This window comes from Hyaena hyaena, unplaced genomic scaffold (assembly GCF_003009895.1).
Source record: "Hyaena hyaena isolate Hyena2069 unplaced genomic scaffold, ASM300989v1 scaffold_2056, whole genome shotgun sequence".
Lineage (NCBI taxonomy): Eukaryota > Metazoa > Chordata > Mammalia > Carnivora > Hyaenidae > Hyaena > Hyaena hyaena.
In genome coordinates, this window is record NW_024082692.1 from 103,573 (window position 1) to 113,531 (window position 9,959).

General features: G+C 44.8%; 1 long non-coding RNA gene across 1 annotated transcript; it reads right to left on the reverse strand.

Moving 5' to 3' along the window:
* Positions 1 to 402: 402 nt before the first annotated feature.
* On the reverse strand, positions 403 to 6,734 carry LOC120227182. Its single transcript, XR_005527199.1, has 4 exons — positions 6,691 to 6,734; positions 3,021 to 3,152; positions 1,771 to 1,920; positions 403 to 744 (listed from the first exon to the last, which is right to left on the reverse strand). It is a non-coding gene; the product is annotated as an uncharacterized LOC120227182 (long non-coding RNA).
* Between the last annotated feature and the right edge of the window lie 3,225 nt (positions 6,735 to 9,959).

Genomic DNA, 9,959 nt, shown 5'->3' on the forward strand with positions numbered 1-9,959 from the left:
TCAGCAGAGTGTGGTCTACTCTACTTCCTCCCTCGAAAGCAGCAGAAAAATAATCTCTTGAAGAATTCTTTCAGCCAAAATGGTTTATCTCCTGGCACCTGTGGGTTATCTTCCTGCCCTCCTTTTTCTTCCTCTTCCGTCTTCCTCTCGACCGTTTTCTGCTTGTTCTCCAGCCACGTCATGGCTACGTGGAAAACGAGACAGCTAAAGCCCTCACTGACTCCATTCTGCACATTGTGCTTGAGGGCCTCTAAGTTGGGGAAGACCCGGCAGCAGGCCATACACTTGAAACCGCTTTCTGGGGCCAGCAGCCACTCGGGCGGCTTGGCCATGGGGCATCCCTCTAGAGGGGGAATCTCTGTTGGACTCTCAACCTCCTGCCTTTCCTCCTGGGCTTCGTTGTTCCAGCTGCAGTCACTGTCAGTCAGGAGTTCTGTATACGGACAAGAGAGGTCGGTTTGGGAGAACTTATTTCATAAATGGTCAGTTCTTCCATTTTTCGCTTCTTTGATGCAGACTCCAGTCCGTTCTCGCCCTCACACAGGACAGCCACCCCCATTATATGGAGGACACGTAGGTAGTATATTTTCATGAGCTTCTCTCCTTTGGGGTGTTCTGAGGATAAGAGGGTTTAGGATTCCCGATGGGATGGAATGGGAAGTAGGCTGGTGGAAAAGGGGGGCGAACTCTTCCAATTATCGTGGAATCCAAGACAGTTTATTTCTTGATGGCACTGAAGTATTTCTAGGCAAGAATATTCCAAACATAGGTAGCATAAGTACGTGCTGTCGGGAGGACTTAAGATGGCCACAAGACCATTCTTGTAAGGATACGGGGAGCAGAAGCATATACACACGTGATATTCAGAATGTGGGGAGTGGTATGTTTTCTTGGAGGTGTGCAGCTGGTGTCACTGGGAAGATGAGGGTGTGGTGCGTCTTGTGGAGTTGTATGTGGGTTTAGGGACAACTCCCGTGAGTGTTTTCCACACTGGAAAAAGCAATGGAGGATGAATGTGTGCCTATGTGTTCCACGGTGCGACGCTACGTGTGAACACGTACAGGAGCATTGCCTGTTCTCGCTGTTGAGTCAATATGACGTCAAGTGTTAGCAGAAGTGAACTAGGCTCTCAGAATGTGTGGCTTTAGGAGGGGCTGACGTCCTTGTGGGTCACGCGGCATCAGGACCAGAAAGGCAGTATATGAAAGTGCATCCACTCCACGGTCTATGAGTTTGCTGCAGTTTGCATGAGGGAGTTCAAACAGGTTGTCTGTGTGAGAGGACATGGTTTACTTACGGGATCAGTGTGTAAGTGGGTGAGACTGTGTGAAGGAAGGAAGGAAGGTACCAGGGCGTACCGGCACCAGGGTACTAGAACACAGGAAGGTTAATGAGGACTGAAGGCAGTATGTTTGGGAGAACAAGTCAAAGGAAGGAGAAACGGGACCACACCTGCTGGGAAGGGATACAGATGAGGGAGTGTGCGTGAGGATCCGAGCTCATGCTCATTTGAGGGGGAAGGTTCTGATGAAATGCCCACACCAGCACTGTGCTCTCCGGGAAGCACAGATGTCCCAGTGTTCATCTGAGGAGCTGTGTCTTATCTTATCGCTCCCTCTCTCTGTTCCTCTACAGGGGCTTCAGTCTAGTGCCTCTGCCCTGAAACCCTTTTCTGCGTTTGAGGGGAGAGTCAAATATGTAGGGCTTGGGCCAAGCAGCTCAGCTGTACCTCCTGTCCGTACTCAGACCCCTACTGTTTGTTTTCCTTACCTTCCCCATCAGCAGGAATGAGCGTGTTTGCAGAGGAGGTCCAGAAAAAGAATTGTGCGGCAGAGGACTTTTCTTAAACTGCATGGCTGCAACCAGGGACCACCACACTTGACTCAGGAGGAGGCAAAACCTCTTGACCTTTCCTGTCTTCTGGGGAATGGAATAAAAACAAGCAGACACACACAGACACACACAGACACACACACACACACAACACAACAGTGTGAGGTGGTGTTTTCTGGGCTCCTAAAACCAAACCACACCAAACCAAACCAAACACTGAGATGTGGCATTTTCCAGAATTTGTCAATTCACAAGACACACACTTAGTGGACCTTATAAGTCACACATCATTACCAAATATGAGACGTGCACTCAAAAAAATGGAGGTGACTTTCTGGTTGGAATCTTGACAACTTTAAGGGGAGTTGACCTTGGAAAATGTCACTTACTTCAAATAGAAATAAATAATAATGATGAAAATTGTGTTTATGGTGGATGCCCTTGATATTGAGTACCTCATAGGTGATATTTCTGGAGAAGTGTAGACAGTACTGATGCTGTGTAAGAACTATGCCTGGAAACAGTTTGCAATCACGAATGTTCGATATGATTTGCTTGATTTTCTTCATGGGAAATTTTGCACTTAGAGAAAGAGGGGTCCACGTTATATGAAGACCTCTGCATCTATATCTATCTACTAACCTATGGAAACCTTTCTATCTACACACACACACACACACACACACACTCACACACACACATAAGGTGCGGAAGGACAGATGGATGGATGCATGGATGGACGCATGGATGGACGCATGGATGGACGCATGGATGGATGGACAGGTGGGTGGGTGGATGGATAGATAGATAGATACATAGATAGATAGATAGACAGACAGTTAATGTTTAGAAGAATAAATCTATTTTCACGATTCCCTGGGAACCCCGGTGATAGAGATGTTCAAATTAAGACTTCACAGACTCTTCTTTAAATATCCTTCTACTTTTCTCTTAGATTTGTAATCTTCCCATTCAGATCCTTTAAGAGCTTCTACCAAAGAAAACAGGGATGCTGACATGGTATATTGTTGCCCCCTAACAAGAAACAGAGTCCCTGGACAATCTTTGCGAGAGGGTTCGTTCATGGCCATTGCTGCCAATGGAGCTCAATCCCAATTTTTGGCTCCCATGCTCCCTCACCACCATGCCTGAATCCCCCTCATCCCCTATTCTCCCCCACCACTTACCGCTGTGAATGAGCTTGTCTGGAGAAGAGACACAGATGTCTCTTGAGCGTGAATCCCCTTCCGTCTGCTTGTGGAATTGGACCAGTTTAGAGGGTCCGGATCGTGATGAGCCTTCACGTGATTTTAAGACTTCTGGCAAAGAGAAGGAAAATCAGGTATTTTTTGCCTTCGCTAAACACTCAAGAGATACCATGTCGAATCAAACACATGGCACTTATCGTCACAACGATTCTAGTCTAGTTTCTGTTCAAGTTCCTAAAATTGAGGTCTATGAAATCATCTGTTGGAATGAAGTATCTGATTCCCTGTGAGAGCCATATGCTGTTTTCTGCATGTATCTGAGTACCAGTTCTTCCCTCGTACACGATCAGGTGTCCATATTATTTGTTTTTGTTCTTCTGTTTACCAGAAGAGGAAATTTGGAGGATGTGTGTCGGTAAAGGGGTGCAGTGTGTCAGGTGAGGTTTGCGATTTTGAGTCCTGCTGCTTCCTGGGAGGCTTCGAATGGACAGAAAAGAACTGCCTGACTTCCACTACTGTCCTTAGGCTCCCCTTACAGATACCGGCTCTCGTGGGTCCTCCCATGGGGCCTTGCTGTGTAGCTGTACCGCACGTGGACACTCCAGGAGGATCCCCAAGGCGGAATTCACACCCCACCTCTCAACGTTGGACACAGCTCCCCTGACCGCTAAATGGCTCAGCGCTCTTTTGGTCCTGACATTGGAGTCAATTTTCCCACATGCCTCATGCACTGTTCTGATAAACTATGGTATCTACACTTACCAAACTTATAGCCTACCTTAAAACCTCCCCAATTTACACTTGAGTTCTAGGTTGTTGGTTATTTTCCTCCTAAAATATGCTTATTTCCCGGATCACCTCTAACCCTACTGTGGTTTCCATATATCACGGGAATCACGTTAGTTTTCCTTCTCCTCCATTTCCATTGGTCTTTCGGTAAGTAACTTGGTAAATTTTTGTTCCTGATAAAATCGATCAATAGTAAGTCTCTTCTCATCTTTCAAAACTGCAGTGAGGCCTGGGACACCTTCAGAAAATACATCCACTTTGTCTCTTGGGTGACCGGAGTGTCTGGTAGGTCCCGTTGGGGTAAGGAAAGGACACACAGAGGTGGTGGTATATTTTCCGAGAGCTAGAATGTGTAGCAGGTTTGATGAGCACAGTCCGATGTGTGGATGTGTCTGTCACGTTTCCTCCACAATTTTACAAAGAGGGTGCAGAGATGAAACGCCGTTTGTATGCGAAGGTAGCGTGTGAAGTGTTGGGTGACAGGCAGCATAATTCTCACTTTGTGCCGTCAGTATATCTTCTTTGTACCATGAGTGATCTGTGTGTCTTATACTACTGACGTCCAAGTAGTTCCATAATTTCTAGTTGCTTTATGCGGGACTCTCTGAACCTAGGTGATTTTGTGAGAGCTGCTGAGACCATGAAAGTGATGGAAACTGCCCATGTTATGGAGAGATGGGAGTCCTCCTATGAGCTCCTAGATTGTGCAACTGCATGAGGGACCTGAGGGAGGAGGAAGTGAGGAGGTTTCGACGATGGCATAGGATTGGGTTGGCTTCGTGCCTTCTTAATGGGAAATACAAAATTCTACAAGAGTGACGTGATCTGTGTGAGTTAGAGATGGTGGTATCTAAGGAATGAGGTTAGAGAATGCAAACGTGAAGAATGCAAATGCTTCCCAATGAGATGTGAAGGTTGACTCAGTGAGGATCAGAGCTTAGCAGTGTGTCTGGAAGTGTAAGGAGCTGGGAGCAGAGAATGGGGAATGAAGGGAGAAGTCTTAATCAGTGTAAACATGAGGGCAAACTTTGATGAGTCTAGTAGTGCGTGGGATGGAATAAAGACTCCTGTTTGTTTTTGAGGGTAGGAGATTGTTGAACAGAAAACCTGAGGATTCTTTTCAGATCGCTGTCCCTTCTACCCCCATTAAAGGGCATCTACTGAGGAGCTGACACCTCTTTTCAAGAAAAAAGTGCAATCTACCGGTTCCTTTTTAGAGACGCTATCTGGTCCTTGCTGGGCCATTTCACACTGGTTGTCAGACCTCTGCCCACATGATGATCAACTGAGCTCATCTTCCCAGGAGCACACTGAATTTGCCTTGCCACTTCTCAGAGAGCTGTGACACTTCCTTCGCCTCCATCTTTGTAAACATGGTCCCGTTCCGATACCCTTGCACTTTCACTTACTTCTCCTTTTGGAGACATCCCTCGAATCTCTCGGTTTTTCTTACGTGGCTGAAATGAATATCTTCTGAGGGGAAAGACAACTTCCATCCTCGCTGTAGTCTGGACATGGACTTGGATCCACTTGTATCTCTCATCTCTCCGTTTGTAGACAGCAAATGCCATACTTACTTCCTTTGTCACTCCCTACTTTCAGTTCAGACATCTCTACTTAGGAGGATTTTTATTGTAAGAGATGGAGAAGAAACAGTTTGGGAAAATGACATTGTTTTCTTCCTGTCTGGGAATAGAATCAAGCTGTGTTTTGCTTGTGTAAGATTTCTGTTCAGTTGCATCCACATTGAAGATATATCCAATCCTTCTACATTCAGTATATTTGCATTGCCAACTCAGACACACCTGTGTCAGAGAGGCATGGAGAATACAGTCCTTTTTTGGCGAAAGCTACAGAATATAAGGCGTCAAAAATTTTTTTTTAATTTTTCCCAAGTTTTGAAGGTCAGGTAGATAGAATAGATGTCTATTATCTTCATGTAGAAGCCAACAGTGTGTCTTGGAAGTGTGCTATCTCAGAGTGTAGTCAATATAGTGTAATATTTGTTTCCCTGACTCTCACAGAGTGTGAGCAGGAAGGGTCAGAGAGAGCGGGAGTCTCAAAATCCGAAGCTGGCTCGAACTCACAAGCTGTGAGATCATGACCTTAGCCGAAATCAGTGGCCAAACCGACTGAGCCACCCAAGGGCCCCTGTTTTGTAGTTTTCGATTGTGAGCTCAATTTAGCAAGTCATTCAGTAGAGAAGATTGTTTAATGTTAATAACTAAGGATCCGGAGCTCTTGTCTATTTTCTGTGGTCAAGTATTACTAGAAGACTACAAATGATGGTTTCACGTTTTTTTTTTCTTTTTTCTAGGAGAGAGAGAGAGAGACAGCGTGAGCAGGGGAGGGTCAGAGAGAGAAAGAGTCACAGACTGAAGTAGGCTCCAGGCTCTGAGCTCGCAGTCAGCACAGAGCCCGATGCGGGCCCAAACCCACGAACCATGAGATCATTACGTAAGCGAAAGTCGGACGCTTAACTGACTAAACCACCCAGGCGCCCCTGTTTCACCTTATATTAATTCGTAACATATAGGCTTCAGTGACGCCACAGCAGTTGTGGATACTGTGCTTTAGATTTCCCTTCTTCCCTCAATAAATGATGTTTTTCCTGAAATGAATGCACACACTTCCTCTTTCCTGCCTACGAGTGAAAAATGATAGGATGAATTTCTACTTAGGGTACAGAAACAGAGACCCAGACTCCCAAATAAGAGAGGAGGGCAAGATGATAAATGGACCCAATGGGTACCTTTCCCCCATTGGCGGAGCAGACATGCTGAGCTGGACCTCTACAGATCTGTTCAAACCCTCACTGCCCTGAATGCCGAAACTTGAAGTGCATTTCCTTTCTCCTTACCAGCACAAGTGCGACGATAGAAGGACAAGTTGCCGGATAAATACTCCACTTCAGAGGATGGGTGTTTTGCCTCAGAGAGCACAGGGGTGTCTTCCAAAAATTACTCAGGAGGGAAATCATTGGTGGGTGACTTGGAGATTCCTAGAACATGATAGAAAAGTCCTAAAACTAGCTGGTTCCATTCTGTTCCTCTCTTACACACTTCTCCCTAACCGACTCTCCCCACTGCCACCCCACCCTCAACCCAGAGAAATACTGAATTGTCCTAAACAGTTTTCTTTAGCTTGGGCAGGAAACTGGCCTATTTCACAATTCTGTTCTTCCATCTGGATCCTGCTCCTAGCGCTCCTCATATCCATTCACCTACTTAGGATTTTTGCTACCATTTACCTTCCTTCCCAGTTGATACACGTTGACCCTCTGCACTCCACATTCTAGAGATGTATAACCTCATAGGAAACAACTGATGGGTTTTGAGTTTTGAAGTCCATACTCTTTCTTATCACACCAGTGTCTCTGTTTCCAAGTTAACCAAGCTCATGGCTCACTAATTGTTTAAGATTAGGATCATCTCTGGGGCGCCTTGGTGGCTGAGTCAGTTATGCATCTGATTCGGCTCAGGTCATGATATCACGGGTTGTGAGTTCGAGCACCGCATCAGGCTCTGTGCGGATGCCTCAGAGCCTGGAGCCAGCTTCTGTTTCTGTGTCTCCTGCCCCTCCCTGGCTTGTGCTCTGTCTCTCCCTCTCAAAATTAAAGAAACGTAACATAATGATGACTGTCTCTAATGGATGAATCTGGTATGTGTATTTTGCGCATATTGTAGCAAATTGTGGTGATGAGTGCAATTGGATTGTGTGCATAACAGCACACTATATCCCACTCAGATACCCTCTCTGTATTCATCAAAGGGCTGTGTGAGTAAGATACGTAATGACTCCTCCGGTTCACACCCTCAGATTTTGTATATACCAAATGAAAACAACTTCTGACCTTTTATGAATCATAGGACCATGACTTCAAGGGGCTACCTTTTTTCACTTGAGTCTACCAACACTCCTGACAGGTTTTTGGATAACCAAAACTCGCGTTCACTTCATGTCTTTCTCGTCTTCACCACCTTTGAGGAAGGAAACCAAAATTAGAAAGGTTCTCTCTTCATTCAAGGAGAAACACACTTTAATTTGAGACTTCATAGGAGAGATTAGACAAGAATGTTGAACTCTAAGAAGGAAAAAACAGAAGGTTCGGCCAAGAAATGGAAATATTCTAATAATGAAGAACCACATGGTAAGAACAGTACTTAATACAATGGGATGCTAAAATTTTGAGTTTCAATTCCATCTATAATTATTAGGAGTCATAAAACCTATCATTCCTTTCATAATGTCCTTCTTGCCTTCTCCACTTTAAGAACTATATCAAATCCAGTTCCGATAAAAACTTTCTTGAGAAAATTTCCAATGACTCCTTAAAATACAGGTAACTCGTGTGACCTTCACGTCCCTACTAAATATTATAGGCAGCATATACTGCAGTGAACGGTCTCGAATTGCTCATGAGGCCATCTATTTCTTAGTTTTTATTTTTTTAATGTTTTAATTATTTCTTAGGGCAAGAGAGAGAGAAACAGTGTGAGCAGGGGAGGGTCAGAGACAGAGGGAGACACAGAATCTGAAACAGGCTCCAGGCTCTGAGCTGGCAGTCAGCACAGAGCGCGACACGGGGCTCGAACCCATGAACCGTGAGCTCATGACCTGAACCAAAGTCGGACACATAACTGACTGAGAAACCCAGGCGCCCTGTGGCCATCTATGGTCTGGGCACTCCTCGAGGACAGGGTCCCTGCGGGACGTCCACGATGATTTCTGGGCCTTGAAAGAAGACCTCGAACACACAATCCCTCAAATTCTCCTTACTCAGGGAACAATATCAACTTGATGCTGCCTCTTCAAGGCCCTTGCATTCAGCTAGAAAACCTTCTCTTACCCTCAATATAATTCACCCCCTTTTATTCTTGGAAGGTCCTGGCAACCGACTTCTCATGGATTTCCTCCCTAACGCTATCCACTATGCCAGGTGACTTAAGGGTTCCTATCACAACTTATCCATTATTATATCCGCACTGCTTGAATTCCTCTTTTTTCATGAACCCTTCATTCCATCTCAGCACCCACTTCCATGGTCACCCTGCTGTCTTTATGACCACTCATAAATTTTTCATAACCATTCATTCAAGTACTCTACACTAAGATCACAATGTCTAGTAACTTTTCTTTTCAAATCTACCCACCAGAGCCGTCTTTGACTTCACTGGGACCATCAGTTCACTAACTCCTATGCTTTCTCTCAATTCCATCAGTCCTCTACTTTGAAACTTTCCTTTGATTCAGGTCAATTTGCCTAAACGACACTTGCCAATCCCTTAAACTCCCCTAACCCTCCTTTTAGAGATCCCTCTAAGTTAATCCCGCATGGAAACATTATCCTTAGTTCCTTGTCACAGCACCCCAATAGCTGGGAAATACTTTACACATTCTTTCGACATCAATTCCATTACAGCGAAATTGAAATGGCCCCTATACTTTTAACAAACCTATCATATTTTTTTAAAATAAATTCCTTCCCTAGTGACTATTTTAAACCTTATCTGTTCTCTTCAACATCAGACCTTCCTCTTCCCCTGTCTTTTCCCGTTTCATGGAGAAAATGAACATCACACGGGAACCATCATCTTTCTACCACTACCACCAGGAATGCAAATTCATCCTCGATTAACAAAGTTACAATATAAGAAATTCTCCTACATAGCATTGGACGTTAATGTTCTAGTGAGTAGTGTTTAGGAACTCATCTTTTCTGCCTTCTTAGAGCCCTTACTACAGACTATCCCTTTACTCTAGCACTGTCCATCTCTTACGTGGATGTTTCCATTATAATTTTTTCTTCCTATTAATCTTTAGTCAAGCTTGAGTCATTTTCCCTAGCCATAAGACAGACGACACATCCTCATGATGAACATCAGTAGGAGGACCCTCTCTATACAATTACCTCAGAGCCGAGCTTTCAGAGTGTTCAAACTCCACATCCCCACTTGTAAAGGACCACATAATTTCACTTGGATTCCCATTCCCATTAGTCCAATGACAGCTGTGACAAAAGACCATGATGATTTCTCAAAGTCCCAAAAATCCAACAAATTGTTCAGGTTTCATCTCCCTTGCAGTCTCAGCAGCATTTGACACTGTTGAACACTTTCTCCTTCTTGA